We start from the raw sequence: 17,452 nt of genomic DNA on the forward strand, positions 1-17,452 counted from the left end.
CTCAGGAGGGATATCGAACCATTCCTTCATGCAGAACGTCTACAGCTCCTCTGGGTCCCATGACTTGAGCTTGTGAGTTTGTGGACTGCTGATCACAACATGTATATACATATATAGTGTATATATACATTTCCCGTTGGATTGAGGTCTGGAGATTGCGATCAATCAGGAACATTGATTTTGTGCTTCCTTAACCATTTGGTCGTAGACTTGGATGGTCGTTTTGAATTGAAATTTCAACCAAGCAAGCTTGAGCTTCTTGACTGAGGTTGTCCATTTTATTGGCTAAAACATCCTGGTATATTTGGGAACCCATTCATCTCTTAATTCTAAGAAGAGCTCAGCGCATCAGAGAATGCCAAAGAGTCACAATGCAAAACACATCTCCCATTCCTTCTGACGTCAAAACAAGGTCCCGATCGCCTGAGAGTAATGCACATGCTTTTTGGTGAATTCCAGCCTCTTATTATGATACAGTGGTATATTTGATTCAAGAAAAGTAAAGCTTACATCGAGAAGAACGTTACATGTACTGTGAAGCATAGAGATATTTTTCGCTTTGTGTCAAAAAGCTGTAGGTTGGTCTCAAACACAAAAGTTACACTTTCCAGTATGATAATGATCCGAGTTTCTGACCAAACGGTTAAGGGAGCACAAAATAAACATTCTCTGTGTCCAATATTTCTGATAATATTAGTGTATATTAGTTTTATATGTATCTGTAAGGGGAGTATTTTAGTTACACCTGCATTTTCTGGCTTGATCAACTTTTAGTTAAAGTCAATCAAGAGTATATATATAGAGAGGGAGATTGTATTATTATTACTTGACCTTTAAAAAGCCTTTTAGAATCCAGCTGCACACTGTTTTTTGAGTGCATTCAATATTGTAGAGTACCAATTCAGCATTAAAGGAAATTACACTGAAACATATCTCCAGTGCAATTAAACAGCAATGAAGGAGTCATAGCTTTGGTATTGGAGCCATGAATCGAAGTATGTTTCGTAATAGTCTACAAAAGCAATTTTTCCAAAGTAATTACGTTGCACGCGCTCTCTCTTTTTTTTTTTTTAAAGGTTAGCACGTGACATTTTCAGATCAAGATTTGAATTCTGAGGGAAAATGTGTATTAATTCAGTCTTCTGTAGTGCTGGGACATTTTGTTTTATATGGAGAGCAGTGTGTGTAACCGGGGGAGAGCTAGGATACAGTCCTGGGATTAACAGCTCGTTTCAGTGGCTTTAGTTTAACTCTCGATGGCAGTAACTCTGTGATGGGGGATGGGGTTTGTCTGCTTATCTAATAGAAAGAGGCTAACTTGAGATGTCCGACAATTGCTACACTACTGCACGGTGCTGAGCTACAATAAAGCAAAGGGGGAATTTGCAGCTGCCACCCTCAAGATCTCTTCCTATATCTCAGTTATCCATTTGTTATTAAGAATTACTGAATACAGATGTTGAAAAACTGGAACATATATATACGTGTGTATGTCTGTGTTTTGTCTTACATCACACATTTGGGGTTTAAGGTGAGTCACTGCCTATGATATTAACATGCATATGTATTGGAACAGCCCAATTAATTTTCTATTATTGTGTTTTTTATATATATAATATATTTGAAATAAAATCCACTGTAACTCAAACTACCTAGAAAACTGCCCGGGTCAGATGTCACAAGTCTCACTTTAATGATGACTTGAAATATTACAGATTTAAATAATGTAAAATACAAGAAACAATATGTCTGGGGTTGGTGTTAATCTTCACAAAACATGTAACCATGGATCAGTAAACAGACAATAAATGCCAGAAAATGTTTAATTATATATTTTGTAAATTATAGTTATGATAGCTATGGCCATAATTTTGTTGCTCACCTTAAATCAAAAGCAGGTGTTGAGTTTGGTTAATTAATACATCCATTATTCATTTAATTAATTAATCTATTTCTTAATGTGTTTATAAAAAACTAACAAGGCTGCTTCAGTTTAATTAAACTTGTCAGCTACCTATAAGGAGATGTTTATATTATCTTTATTTTCTTGATACCAGTATCTCCTTTATAAGTAGTTGCATAACCTACTTTGTGTCTTGCAATGCTTGCAATATGTCAATTATTTTTAAATTTTACTATCTTTACTTCCTGCTCAGGCATAAAATAAATATAAAAAAAAGGATGGTGAGAAAGACTTGCGGAAAGACATAACAGCATTGCACCATTCTCTGAAAGCAACTGATGAAGTATTATAGACAGTAGCGTGTGCTGTGCTAATATAATGCAAACACTTATATACATTGACAAATATGTAAGGCTTTGCCACCTCAATTCCTCACATTTTGCAGTGAGAAATCTTTTCAAGGCTTCAGGTGGGTTAGTTAGATAGAATGAAATCCAAGTACATTTAACATCATAGCATCACAAAAATAACATTAGAGGCTAAGCAAGAACTAAAGAAAATAAAAGTATAACATTTAGCCTTTTAAGTAAATCTGCAATTCAGATTTGATATGCCACTATACTTCAAGCTCAGTTATTCTAGATTGTATTCTAACCTTAATTTATGTGTAGTTAGACGTAAAATATACCAGTATTTATCGGGTATAATTGGAAATGACAGTTAAGGTGTCTGCAGAGTTCAGTTAAGTCCAGGTGCATGTAATTTTGAAATAGTGAAGAAACCACCGAATGACAACTGCAGTTTCAAGGCAGTGAAGAGCAGTCATGATCTCAGACAATGTGGAATAAACTCTGGACAAAGAAATATAAAAATAAGTATTCCAATGAAATGACCAATGTTAATTTTCTGAAAAGAATTTCTGTCTGGAATGTCTAGAACCCGTTATGTGTCATATATATGTATATTGAGGTTATTAATTTCATGATTGATGTAATATAAATTGTAAATAAAACTGCACCTAACTGCAATAACATCAGCAAAAATAGGGTCCATTTGTATTTCATCAAACATGTAAGTTAACTTGATAGCCAGCAGTATACCAACACGTATTTTTTTCTGTCATTATTTATCCAGGTCAATGTTTCATTACTGGTTGAGTTTGCTTCCGGTACACCACACAGCACACGTAAGTCCCCCAACTAATAGGGAAAGGGAGGAGGAGAAACAAAGAGAGACCGGAACAAATTGGTCTAGAGGAATAAAAAAAAAAAAAAGGTTTCCATTCTGTGACATGGAGGGTGACAACTCTCTAGTCCATTTCTATACGCTGCTGCAATGCCTAAAAGGATAGATTCAGATCCATCAAGCTGTTGGTTCTTTTTTTTTATTGTTTTGCTGACAAGGAAATTCTCTGACGGCTTCATACCCATTGGATTATGTCAGGAACCATGAACTGTAATAGAATTTACATAGAAATCCCAACTGGTGAACCAAGACTCAACGGCACAGTCAGCTGGCCCTCTAATCCAATCTTCTCCAATGGGGTTGGCATGGCAGTCTTAAAACCCAAACAGCGGGGCTTTCCTTTGTATGCAAAAGTATGATTTGTATGATTCTGAGCTCCAAACCATGCAGAGGTCACTTTGCATTACCCAAGACGTTTCCTCTAGCTGTGTTTACATGAAACGACTGGTAGGAGGTATTATTAAACGGTCTCAAAATTAGCTGAAAAACCAATTATCTTGGTTTAGCTATGGAAAGTGACTCAAAAGGGCTTATAGAAATGAAAATGAGAATCTTCATTATGGAGAGACTGTGGGGTATCTCTGAGCTGCATATCTCATGTGGTTTAACCCTTGAAAACGCAGCACTTTTCTTCGGTTTTGGCTTTTTTTAATATCTCTCTTCTTTAATCACGTTGCAAGAAAAAGGGAGGGAGATCCTTCAGCTTCAGCAAGCTATCTTTCTCTGTGCAGATAACAGCTGACTTTATTTGGATTCCCACACTTTAAACAAATAAACTGCACCAACATTTAGAAAAATTATGAGTAATAAATCGTTAGTGCCATGTTCACAATTATCAGTTGTAGATTGCATGATTTGTATATAACCTCCTAAACAGACTCCCACACAGTTGTCCACCCTCTGTTCAGCCTTAGGTATTAGCTTCCAATTGTAGCTTACTTTTCTGGGCTGATTTGGTGTGCCATACCCACCCTTTGTCCCTCGCACAACAGCTGTGACTTAATGAGTCCATTCCAGCGACTTGACCCTTTGTCCTGGCCTGAGCTGCTTACTGTTGTCTCCACTCTGACCACATGACCAGATTCACCTCCATCTTTCGGAGGTCTTAATTGTGAGGCACACAAGAATGCAGGCAGATCGCTCTTTACCACCTAGAGAGCTGCTGGGAAACTCCCACTGCTGTTTTTCTTTATTTTTCTCTTGTTTTGTTTTTTGTTTTGCTCTTTGAATCTGCCAAGACAATCTTAAGGAAACACTTGCCTGGATCTTCTACCAAAGAGTCCAGAGAAAGGGCTTCCGAGACCTGTCCTTGTTTCTGCCACAGGAGCCGCGGATGTTCGATATATATTTCGAGGGCATCTCAAAAGATCTAAGGTGAAGGATAATCTGCAGATAATAAAGATTGTGATACTTGCAGTCAGTGAGCTTCATTATCTTCAATGGAACTTGACAGTTTCTGGGATATCAGAAGAATAATGTATTAAAATATTCAGTTAACTAGCAGGCTTAGAGGAGCTCCCATCCTTGTCAACAGGGTCCCATCCCCTCTGCTTGTGTGTGGATAAAAAAAGTAAGCACTAAATCACAGGGAGTTATTATCAGAGAGATCAGGGCTTGGCTGTAAATTCTCACCACCAGTGCTTCTGCTGCTGTGAGTGTGTGGAGCAGCAAGGGGATAAATATCTGATTAAAGTATGCATTGCTGGTGAGGAAACTAAATGTTGCCATAGCAATTGAGATGAAATGTTCAAGAAGTGAGTTAATTAAATCTCGCCCCTTTAGTAGTTTTGACAGTCAGTCGGTTTGACGATAGAAGCCGACCACGATATTAAAGATTTAAAAAACAAAACAAAAGATCCCTTGTGGAGAAATCATTGTTGGTCACTTTCCTCTCCCATCCATATATACTTCATAGCTTCAGGTAGATCATTTAAATTTTCCATTAAAAATAATAATAATCAAATGCAGCACTGACCATGGTCTTGTCTGCCAAAAAATGAGTTTAATCTAATACTCTTTTTACCTTGGGAGCTGGTGTCTATCCTATCGATGCTAGGCCCATCGTTTTGAGCATGCACTAGTGTAGGCTGTGGGCTGAGTATCATTTGAAGCAACAGTAATTTCTAGAAAGTAGTGCCCTCTTCAGGAACTATAATAAGATAAAGAAAAAAATATGATATTATGTGAGTAAGTAATGAAGCAGGACATGTAATTGTATGTACTGTCAGGGACACACAATGGCATTATTAAACGAAATTAGATGGAATTCCACAATATGGAAAAACTACCTTTCCTAAGATATTCAGCAATGTATCGTTTATTATGAAGGACCGCTAAAAAATAGGTTAAATTTGAGACATATAACAATATAAGATAAAAATGTGTGTATGCGTGTCATGTTTTGCAGATTTTATATACTAGGAGTGGACATATTATATATATTACCATTTTGTGTGTGTGTGGGTGGGTTGGTGGGTGTATATTTGAGTGTGTTTGTATTGCCAAACATATAAACAAATTAAAAAGAGTCTGAGAGATATCATAATATCCCCTCAGTCAGTGTCATCAGTCATTTCCTTTTCCTGGAGTGCTTTTGCTATGAAAAAAAAAACAATCTAGTCATCACTAAAAGCCACAGGACAATAATTTATCACTGTCACTGGTGAAATTACATTTATGTTCTGTCAATGAAAAATTTGGAGTGAAAAAAAAAACATTGACATTCAATGTGGGCTGCTATTGTAGGATTAAAATAGCAATTAAACCCAATCAAATATCTGCATCTTTCCACTTGATTAGTACACAGAACATGATGCCAGCGTGCTCACATTTGATATTTGACACATAAATTCAAAAATAAAAACTGCATAAATTATGGATTATTTACATCCTTCTGACTCCAGATCAAATGAAGCAGCACAAACTTCAAACATGTCCCGATCAATTCGGAAGTTGATCACTAAGGCTGGCGTTACATGAATAAAAATACTTACATCTGACATCATTACTTCTGTGCTAATTGCTTAAAAAGGGGGTGTAAGAGCGAAATCTATGTTAAGTAAATGCTTTAGATACTTTTGCTGTATCTTGATGAAGTGCTAAAAACACTGTAGTTCTTAAATTTGATTCAGATTTGATCAATGGATCAAGCTGAAGCAAAAACAGAGGTCCTCACGTAATCCCTTTCATCTTCTCTAACATTTATGAAGAACAGTTGATGTTCATGTCTCTGCATGCACTTTTGTAATTTAGTGCCAGTTTCCACTCCACATTGCTAGCCAAATGAACCCTATATTCGTAGAAGCTGTGAAAGAAGCAGAAGATGCAGCCTTTATAGGATTTGGTTTCTGTGTAGATAACATCTTTTTTTTTTGTTCTTTTCTGTTGTTCAGGTCTTCGGTTTCATTTTTTCAATGGTAATGATCTGTATGTTTGTTTTTCCTAGGTTCCCATTGTTGTCACAACACAAAGCTTTCAGCTGAGACCTGAATTTCTTGAGTCAGATAAGAAAAATAGTAAACCATCCATTTGTAAAATGTTGCCCAGATTGTTGTGTAGGGTTACTCTAATAAGCCATTGACAGATGGTAGCATTTTCAAATTAATCTGGAAACCGTTTGATGCTTTTACAAGTACTGTGGGTGAAGTGTAACGTTTCAGAAATAGTTTTCTCCATACAACGATAAACAAACTTTAGATTTTAATTGTCTGTTTGTTTTTATTTTTTTATTTTAAACAACCAGACTGTGTACATGTAAAATTACCAGCACTGTGGAATCTGCAGCTACTTTCCTTTTGGCAAGTAAATACGTTTGGATTTGCAGCTTTTCCAAACTTATTTTAATTACCACCGAAATGAACTAAAATCAATAATAGGTAAAATATCCTATATTTCTGTTAAAGAGACTCTTAAAGTTGATGATTTTAAAAAATAATATTTGAAACGTATCGTATATGCCCTTTGCACCCTTTACCAGAAACCATGCATGGGTCGAACATTTATCATGGTGTTTGACCTAGACTATTTAACCTGTGTTGAAGACGTGCTGAAAACAACCAGATGGGCTACATCCTTGATAAACTCCGACCTCCGGGGTCAAGCAATTCATAAACGTGTTATTTTTCTGCGGCTTTGTTGTTCCGTGTTAAACAAACAAAGCAAATTACCCGCCAGGCTGTTGTCTTCTGTATGTAAATAATGCAGCATAGAAACAAGTGTTATTTACATTGGGGAATTACTGTTATACCAGTGGAGGCTTCTGTTCTAACATGGTGTGTTGTGTTGTTCACAGAATACATAGAGATTGTGCCTGGTCTTTGTAAAGGAATGAAAAGCTGCCACAGCATAAACTAGCCCTGTTTTTGTTTATGAAAAGGAAAGTATATAGTTTGGTGCTTGCATAGCAAAAGTCACATGACAATCAGCTACTTATGGTCTTTATTCCAGCTTACCTGAAATGTCACAAATTTACCCCATAAAGGATATCTGAGATGGATTGTCAGTGTATTTTTTAAGACACATTTCAACACGACAGGGACAACTATCAAATAAAATAAATGGGGGGGTGGGAAAATATCAGAGCTGTACAGTTGTGCTACTTGTCCCTTGTGATGTTGCTCAGCGCCTAGGTCTGTCTGTGTTAATGAAACTGGGGGGGGGGGTGAGCTTTGACAATACCCTGTGACTGATCTTGGCATTGAACAGTGTGTGTGGACTGTCATCTTCCCCACTGTGGGAATAATCTGCCCAGGTTAGTCAAGCATCTCTTTTGCCGTGCCAGATTTCAGAGTCTGTGTAGAACAACTACAAATAAAAAATGCATTTTCCCATACAGACACAAAAATCAAACTAGATATGTGAAACATACAAACAAAATAAACGAATTTGGTTGAGAAAAATGAGAAAAAAGGGTTACTTGAACCAACGTTTGCAAATTTAAGCCCAAAGCATCAACAAGTTTTCTTTTGTGTAACACAATCCAGGAAACTGAGGGCACTGACATCCTTCTTACCATCGCTGCTCCCCACCGTTCGCATGCTTCAGTAATTAGGAATGATTGCGAATATCTCCCTTGAAACTTGGACAGAAGAATAATTTACTTCGTTTGCCCTCGGAAAGCAACATTGTCTGTATTTTCTTTTTCCAATGTATTCATCTGCACTAGTCGATGCCAAGAGGTACAGGACTAATCAACGAAACTATCTGATTGAATTGGAAAGATTTCTGTCAGCCCAATTTGGCCAGAGAAAAAGGCAGTTTTAAGCATCGGATATGTGCAATTTCTTCCCTGCAAATGTGCTTTTACTTCTGATGTATTTGTCTGTATTAGTACTGGTGTAGCAGACTATGTGAGAGACTGGAAAAAGTCTGTGCAATGCATAAAAATCTCTAAAAAGGCAGAGTTCAGGCTTGGGAGCAAATGCAGGTTCTTCGAAACATTCACAGCAGTCCCTTGAGATCCAGTAATTGTCAGTTTGTTAAAATTAGTTTTGAGTCGGTGATAGTATTGATTTAATTTGCTAGCTCTTTTTATGCATTGCTGAACAGTCACTGAAATATATTTAGAGCAATAATGTTTTATGGAAATAAGCAATATGTATTTAAAAGTTTTATAATTGGAGTCTTTTATATGACCACATGGAAGTTACTTTTAAATTAGTAAAATTAATAGGAATACACAATTAGATGGGGGATAGTGCATCTACAATTATGTATGGCAGAAGAAGAATTATTTTTTCCCTCAATTAAAAACTGAGGCAATTATTCTTGAAGATTACTGATCTCTTAGGGGATTTCTGATGTCATACAAGTTTTTGGTTCACTTCATGGGGATAATATTCATCTTAATTAGCAAAAACAATTGATGGGTTTTTCTTCTCTTACAAGAGGGAGTTCACTTGGAGCACTAATTATCAGCACTAGATTATCCTGATAAATGAAAACTTCTCATTCTTTACTCAGGTAGTTGAGTACATTGTGTGTCTTCTGTGCCACATCTCCATTGTGGAGGCACGTCCTTGTAAAAACGAGGTAGCTTATTCTCCGTGATTGGCCGGCCCGTATCCCCTAGCTTTGGAATCCTGTTGGGCACTTTGCCAACTTAGATGCTCCAGTTCTATTTGTGATCATCCACTCGAGGTTCAGCTATTCAAATCTCATCTATTCAGGAGAAGACAGCGCTGATTTGTTTCCGAAAAGATTGCATAGCTTACAAGGTCAAGACTTGCAGTGTATTCCTAAGACCGCAGATAGGAATTTGGTTAAGCTTGATCTTCAAAAAATCAACCCTCACCCCTACAGAAAAAAAGTAAGCTGCTAAATTACCATAATTCTAGCTGATTAGGTTCCCCCCCTTGCACATACATTTCTACTTTAAAAGAGGGACTGCTTGCAAATAAAGAAAAAGAAAAAACCAAAACTAACTGCAATTTTTAAAGAGATGCATACCAACACTAAGGGAATGGGTGGCAGACTTGCTCAATTAAGTAATGTCTTATTAGAGTTACCCAAATAGAGTTCACTTTCTGGGATGCCTAATGTCTTTCATTTTGATCCTGCCCGCGCACAGCCCTCTAATTGTTGTTTGGAAGTGAAAAGCAGACATTTTGTGAGACCTGAGGGTTTTTCGGTATTGCTGGTGGCTGTGGGCTAGAATATGTCAAGCATCCTGAAGAATAGTCTTGATGCTTTTTCTGTCACTTTCCCCTCTTTTCATCACATTTTAAATGGTAACACTCACCTCATAATGAAGACCAGGTTGGCATTCACGCTCCCATTTTTTCTGACTGGTGGTTCTGTTGTGTAAATTGTTGTTTCAGCCACAGAATTGAATTGAACTGCCTTACTGACAAGATGCCACCAATCCCTGACTAGGAATTATAGAAACTCGATCTGTGAAAAAATAGTATTTCCTTTACTGGTAATACTGTTTACCCTCACAAAATGTGCTAAATATGTCTAAAACATGTAACCTAATCTAGCCTGCTTGGGCTAACATCAGTGGATGAATATTTGTTATCCTTTTAGAATTACTGTCAGCAGTTCACGATTGGCAATACGATTGTGGTTTCTCATTTAAAATATGGTTAGAAAAAGTGTGTCTTTAAAGTATTTTTCTAAATAGTAGTTTCTAAATAGTTTAACATCCGTAAAAGTAAAATGTGGTGTTCTTTTTATTTATTATAAGGCTTGAACGAAGTATATTGGGTTTTACAAAGAATTTGCGTGCTTTTGCTTTTGTTTAAAGAAACGTGTCTGCATTTACACAAACCAGAGCAGATCTTTGTAAAGTGAAGCAAATTAGAACTGTTGCCCTCTGCTGAACCATATTACAGGCCACCATATATCAACTATTTGATTGGACTCCAGCGCTACACATCTGTTTCCATTTGGCAACTGCTCACAGGCTTAAGCAAAGAGCATCCGAATATGAATTTTACACCTTGCCTACAGAACAATAAATCGAGGCAGGGACATACCAGACAAAATGAAACGTGGATTTCCTAATAATCTGGTTCTCAATGAAAGTTTCATAAACAGTGTGCATTCCCTGATTTAGGTAGTTTCACAAGAGTCAAAGCACAGATAATTATTTTGTTTTACACTTCAACATGCTACTTTGGCGGAAAAAAAAAAGAAAATCAACTACGTAAACACTGGCTACAGAGTTGTTGAAGCCTTGTTTAAATGGATCAGCCCTTACATTTATTTTCTTGTTAGAGTTTCGGCAGTGTAGTAATTTCTCTTTCATGTAATCTAGCTCTTGACAAAAGAAAGAGAAAGACCAGAGTTACACAGACATTGTATTCTAGTGCGGACCAGATGTAAAGCACACAGTTTATGAAACTGAAATGGGGTACTTCTGTGTTTACATCATGGGACATTTGTTGGAATGATTTGTTTATAAAGCTTGTTCTTTTTAAAGTCAGGTTATTTGACAGTTGTGAAAGCCAGAGACCGATGCGGGCTTCTAGTACCTAGTTTTTCTGATTTGATCTGATGTAAAACCCTGAACATTTTTTTGTTTTTTGTTTAAAAATGACTTCCTGTCTGTTGAAATGGCTGTAAGTACAGGTTCCTAGGAAAATACGTGGACACGTTAACATTTTTAAATAGAGGATAACTATTTCACTGAAATTTAGACTTGGAAATCTGATACTGTGTGCCCCTCGAGGGGACTGGTTAATTCAGTTAAACTTTTGTTTTGAATTATTATTATTTGCGTAAAGATATCAGCAGGACTTCACAAGTTTTAAAACATAATAACATATGTTATTCCAGTTTATTATAGCAAATGTGTTTCCATTCAGAATCAGCCTGCAAAAGTGCATCTGAATAGCCCTGGTTTGTTGATGGAATAAGCAAAGAAAAAAAAATATCTTTGAATGCTTTCCTATTGATCTAAAATGGCTTAAGATAGTCTGATGCATAATACTGTATTGATCAGGAGGTCAGGTTAATTGTTGTGTGTTGTACATTTTCAGCATGTGACACACTGTTTAAAAGGCCAAATTTAACTTCCTATGGTAAGCAATTATATTTTTTTCTCTTGACAGAATAAAACATAATGACTTTGATTTTTGTATACCCTGCTTATTTATCAGAACAGTACAAAATGTAATGAGCAAGGTTTATCAGATTTTGCCGAACAAAGGACGAGTCCCATTTTCATTGCATGCATACTGACAAACAACTGTGACTATCAATGTCAATATCTATGTGAATAAACAAACATTATTAAACGCACTCTGAAGTATTGTGCTACACAAGGCATTGTTGATTTGTATACAGTAAATAGCCTAGTCCTTGCAACTGTGCCAGTGCTTGTACTGTATTATTTCTGTGCACCATTTTAAAGTGTGTATATATATTTATGTAAAATCAGTATTTTGAAACTGAAACATGCTATGCTTTATACTCATTTTCTCAACACTTATTTCTTGTTTACAAACCCTGAGCAGTCGGTGATAAATTACTGTCTTAATTAATCAAGTATCGCTTGTATATTCTACGTATGAAGCATCTGTCATTTTAGATATATTGTCATATTGTTTATCTGCTACTTGTTTATTGGGGTTATTTAGAAAATAAATTAAACTCTTGCCTTTCTCTGTGCCTTATAAATGTATTGGACAACCAGCTGAATGGAATTTGAGACTGGAGAAAACTCAGGTTTCTCAGTGTTTGTTTGTTTGTTTGATTGGTTGTTTGATTGGTTGTTTTTGGGTTTAGATGTCAGATTAAAGCTAATGTATCTATAATGTTGGTTTTAGCTTGGATTTTGTGAGTGCAGTGGGCACGGTCAAGTATTAAAACTTTATTGATGGCTTTAGCAAAGGCTTATAATGATGTATAATAAAACTAAAAGCTCCAAAAGACTGCTGTGCTGATAAGAGCCTTTGGCATACTTTGATTGACCAGGTGCATCACTAAAAGGTCAATATTTGGGCCCTAATTTTTCACAGACAGTTACCCATGGAGTGGCTTAATGCTTTTAAGTAAAATCTCAGCTGAGAGGGAAAAGGACTACACATAGACTAGCAGCACTCTTACAAATGATATAATCTTTACAACCTCTCTTAATGGCAACTACCTTCAAAAATTGCATTTCCTTTCAATTGAATTGTGAATTTTCATGTGTAGTGAAACCAATTGCATTTATATGCCAGGAAGTTATTGTACCTCAGATCCACCCATAACTGCATTATCAAGTATTGGTTGCGTATGAAACTGATTCAGCAAAACAACCACTAAGCCTGGAGATTAAGGTACAGTATTAAATAAAACAGTTAACATTCCTGAAATTAAGTATACGTCATTTGGTTTGTGTACTGTGAACATTTCCATTAAAGGTGAATAGAAATGTACAAATAAAGGTCAAAGCGTCAAATTCTGGTTTTACCCCAAGCCACATGAATAGTAATTATGTTACTTTGGTTGTAACCTGATGGGATACATGTTCCTATTCTCCTTCTTACATTAATTACATGCGAGGGAAATCATCAAGGAAATTAGACCATAATTTTACACTACTACCTACACTAATACAAAACACATGTTCAAAACGTTGTTCTACTTACCTACAACGTTTTATTGTTTTCTGTAAATGTTTTCTATAAGAAATGGTGTCAGTGATCAGTTAAAAAAATACAAATAAATAAAAGGCCTGGTGCAGGTACATCAATTACACATTAATGATATTTCTGTTGCTTAAAAAAAGGGGGACTTGGACTTGCTTAGTATTTTTGCATTTTTGTATTAAATTTGGGGCACGGGGGGCTTTTTTGAAGGCAGACATTTACCATTTACATTTGCATGCTCAGTCCCCTGCATATCAGTTACGCCTTAAACTAATAAGTTCAGAGAGGGGAGAAAAAACATTATTAATTTCTGTCAGGAGCAAGTGTGCTCAGAACAGCTGGAGAATATATATATATATATATATATATATTTTTTTTTTCTTCTTCTTTCACTGGCAAAAGCAGAATGAACCTGCTGGCATTCCCTCCTCTGTACCTTGGTGCGCCAAGGTTTCCAGAAATCAAAGTGATCATTGAAGGAGCTGCCCAAAAACATAATGAGTGCGACTCGGGTTAATGTTGCAACATTTTCGGTCTGTAAGTGTTTTTTTGGGGGGTGGGTTTCGGTGGTTTAGCTTGACAGCTCAGAACAGTGACTGATATGTTAACCCAGCTAGTGACTGAAGGAAGTTCTCACATATTTCATGTTAATTGAAACATATTTTCAAATATTTTGCACATAGGACAATTAGTGTTACTTCTGAGTGTAACCTTTTGGTGGGAATTTTAAGTGGCTTCAGATGAGGATAAAAAAATGTAGTATTGACTTTCACTAAGGTTTAGGTCTCAGAAAATCTTCTTCTTAGCGTTTCCCATTTGAACTAATGCTTTTGGATATTTTTTTTAACTGAAAGTATGCACCCATGGAATCCCTCCTGTCGCCTTTTTCAATTATTATTCATATCCCCCCCCCGTTTTAATTCAAAGAATCCGTGGTCTGCAGATTTAAAAACTAGACAAACAAACACCAGCTAAAGGAATTTATATTTATCTCAACGCTTGCCTTTGTTTCCTGACAGAAGTTTTTTGTTCTGTGAAGGTGTGTTAATATGGCTTGCATTCCTATGAGGGGTTTGTCCCTGGCCTGGAGTTGGAAATAGGTTTGTGTGAGAAAGAAGAAGAAAAAAGAAACACAAGGAAATAAAAATAATTCACAATTTTGTTGAATGAAACCAATGCAAGTGATTTTCCAGGAGAAATGTAAATTGAAAACATGGGTTTCAACAGTTTGAAAAATAAGTCTGGTTAAAGTGTTTGATGGCCATCAATCTTTACTAGCCACTGAGGTAATGCATTCCTTCTGTTTATTTGAAGTAGAATTGTCACGACTGGTTAGAAAATGATTTAACATAAAGCAAATGGAACCTGTGTTTTCAAAGTAGAGGAGAGAATATATATATTTTATTTGCAAGTACAATGAGTTTCTTTCCACCTGCAATTCCAAATTCATCTCCCCATACATTTTATATATGGTAAAGTTTATTAACTAATTGAGGACACAGTCATGTTGTTAAAAAAAAACAAAAAGCACATGGATACACTACAGCTGAATGTAGTTGACGGCTTTGTTTTCTATCTCCTGTGTTTTGCAGTTCCAATGTATTTATTGTTTTAGAGAGATATAGACTTCAAATGTAATTGTTTTACAGATATTGAAATTAAATTCAACTGTGGTAATAAGAAAAAGGGCATTTTTCACTGTAGCAGAAAATACTGGTTTGAATTACTGGTTTGAAGGGTGTATATACATATGACATTTATCTTCATTTCAAGTATCAAACATTATTGATAAAAAAAAAATGTATGTACAATAGAGAGAAATTTATGTTAGTGATATATTCTATTACAGTTTAAATTATCAATTTTTCATAATAAAAAATATAATTGGAATAGCTGTCATTAAAAACAAATCTTAAATTGCTAGTTAAAATCCATGAATATACCAATATAGACATTTGTGGACATTTCCTTGCAATACACCAGAATTTTATATTTTTGTCTGCTTTCAGTGCATATGTAAAGCACTAATCAAGAAGTCCCAAATGCTCAATATTTGCTGCCTTGCATTGTTAGAAATTTGCATTTAATCAAAAGAAAATGGTTTCTCTGAGTGGTTACCAATTGATATTTGAAAGAATAAAAGCGTGTATGAATTATACATACAAAGGTTTTAGCCCTTAAAGGTCAGTTTAAAGAAACCACATGTGTTTTTACTTTCGGTAGTACTTATACATAAACATTATTTCTCAAAATATGAATTTCTGCCATTGGATGACCTTTATTACATCTGTTTTCTCTTATTATGAAGAAAAAAGAGATCTATGATTATGTAAAATTATGCTTATGAAAACACAAGTATGCCCCACTCATCCCCTCACCTTCACCTGGTAAAATGTACTTAAATTCACATTTCCCCTTAGCAGTTTCAAGTAGCCCTTTATTGGAGCCAGGTCTATACTAGCTTTTTGACCTAGTATTTTTCTTGGACATATAAACATTGGAGTCAGGGTGTTAATCCTCCGACAATAGAAAAATATTTAAATAAATACATTAAAATGATTACATATATACAATGTTTGTTTCCCCTCTAATATTAGTATTAAGAAGCAAACAAATGTTTAGTGTTTAAGATTACAACATAACTCATTTGTTTTAATTTGAGTTTGCAAACAATAATTGCTGCTTCTGATGGCTTTTAAAAAGAAAGAGAAATAAAATATGTAGACTGCAAAAGATATGACTCAAGTTTCCCAAATTATAGACTAAAAAGGGGAAATAGAAATAATAAGTCCCTACAGAGATCAAATGATTTCTTGGACTTTGCAGCCACAGTTTAAAGAAAGAAAAGAAAAACCTCCAGCCGAGAACTTTTTAGCAGACCGAGAGATACGCTGTACTTTTCTGCAATCTCTCAGAGTGCAGGAAAAATAAATGATAATCTCTGCCTGGAACGAGTGATGACAAATTCATCAGTCAGTGATTGTCGGAGCCACAGCTCCTCTGTGGCGGCTCGGTTTTCCTCCCAGCATTGCTGCAATGTTTCTCTTCTGTATTTATTGAGTCCAGCTGGAGAAAGAGGGGGGACTACTCTTCTTTTTTTTATTTTCCTTCGTCGTCTTCTCTCTCTCTCACTCCCTCTCTCCCTCTCTCTCTTTTTGAAGCTCTCCAGTGTTACTGTAAGAATAGGTCTTCAGTCATTGGTTGAGCAGGCTGGACTGCCTACTGTGAAAAGGATTGAGCTTCTGAAACCCAAAAGCAGGGCAAGCAGCAGTTCAAATGGAGTGGAAAATGGCCAATAGTGGCATATATTTATAGATAATCTGCCTCACATTTGTGCTCAGTTGTCTGTAATCTTCTTTTGCGACAGCCGGGGCTAAAAAGCAGCGGAGATTTAGTCTTGCTGTACATGATAATATGTTTACATGATTAGTTGCTCTAGACAGAGCTTGAGCAATAGGGAAACTCCAAGCCCATGCCTGGTGGAGACTCCATGTCAGGTCTTGGCAGCAGCCCATTCACAGCTAGCTCATGCAGAAGGGAGCCTGCATACAATTCTCTGCACTGGCACTGTTTACTGGGCTCTCGTTCTTCCGTCTCAAGCCAGTCTCAGTGCTGTGAGCAGGATCTTCTCAGACGCCAGGAGCTCGAAACTCAGCAGTCACGCTTAAGGCCGCACTATCACCCCGGAGAGATGCAGAGTGGATTGACATCAGCACACTGAAAAGCCAGTGGAGAGGGTTCTCTATATGCATTTCAGATTGGAGCTGATCAGAGCTCTCCTTTTTTGATAGCTTCCCCCCCCTCCCTCCTCTCTATCTCTGTATTCGGCTGGTGTGCTTTAGCCCCTCTTTTGTGTGTGCTGTTTTTTTTTTTCCTTCAATTTATTGTCTGCCAGAGGGGAGAAGAAAAGAAAAAACAATCCACCATAAAAAGGACTGTTCTTCAATTTCTGCAAGAAGCCCAACATGGAGCAGTGTGTCCAGTCTGCGGGAATGTGTGGACTTCAGGAGAGACCTGCTGCCTGATAAAGCACTATCTATCCCAGATAAGTGGAGCATGCATCAGAACTGCAGAGCTTGCCTTGACGCTGCCTGCTGTGCACTGGGCTGCAGAGGAGTTCCTATTACAAGCCTGCCTGCTTTTGACTTAGTTTCATTGTCTGACTGAATTTGCCTTCCCCAAAATACTCCATGTGACTGTTTTTCCCAAAAGGTAAGAACACGAT

At 36.5% G+C, this 17,452-nt stretch overlaps 1 protein-coding gene across 14 annotated transcripts in view; it reads left to right on the top strand.

The window, feature by feature from the left end:
- The window catches only part of adgrl2a (adhesion G protein-coupled receptor L2a), a 216,985-nt gene that overhangs the window by 84,470 nt on the left and 115,063 nt on the right, over positions 1 to 17,452 (top strand). For 5 of the 14 annotated variants that reach the window (XM_066692190.1, XM_066692191.1, XM_066692200.1 and 2 more), the window contains exon 1: positions 16,481 to 17,439. The exons of 2 other annotated variants lie outside the window; for them this stretch is intronic. The gene's annotated coding sequence lies outside the window, so the exon portion shown is untranslated. Of the gene's footprint in view, positions 1 to 16,479; positions 17,440 to 17,452 lie in introns of those variants that run through there. 7 more of the 14 variants (XM_066692185.1, XM_066692195.1, XM_066692196.1 and 4 more) reach the window with 4 other exon arrangements.

Source organism: Amia ocellicauda, chromosome 19 (assembly GCF_036373705.1).
Source record: "Amia ocellicauda isolate fAmiCal2 chromosome 19, fAmiCal2.hap1, whole genome shotgun sequence".
NCBI classification, from domain to species: Eukaryota; Metazoa; Chordata; class Actinopteri; order Amiiformes; family Amiidae; genus Amia; species Amia ocellicauda.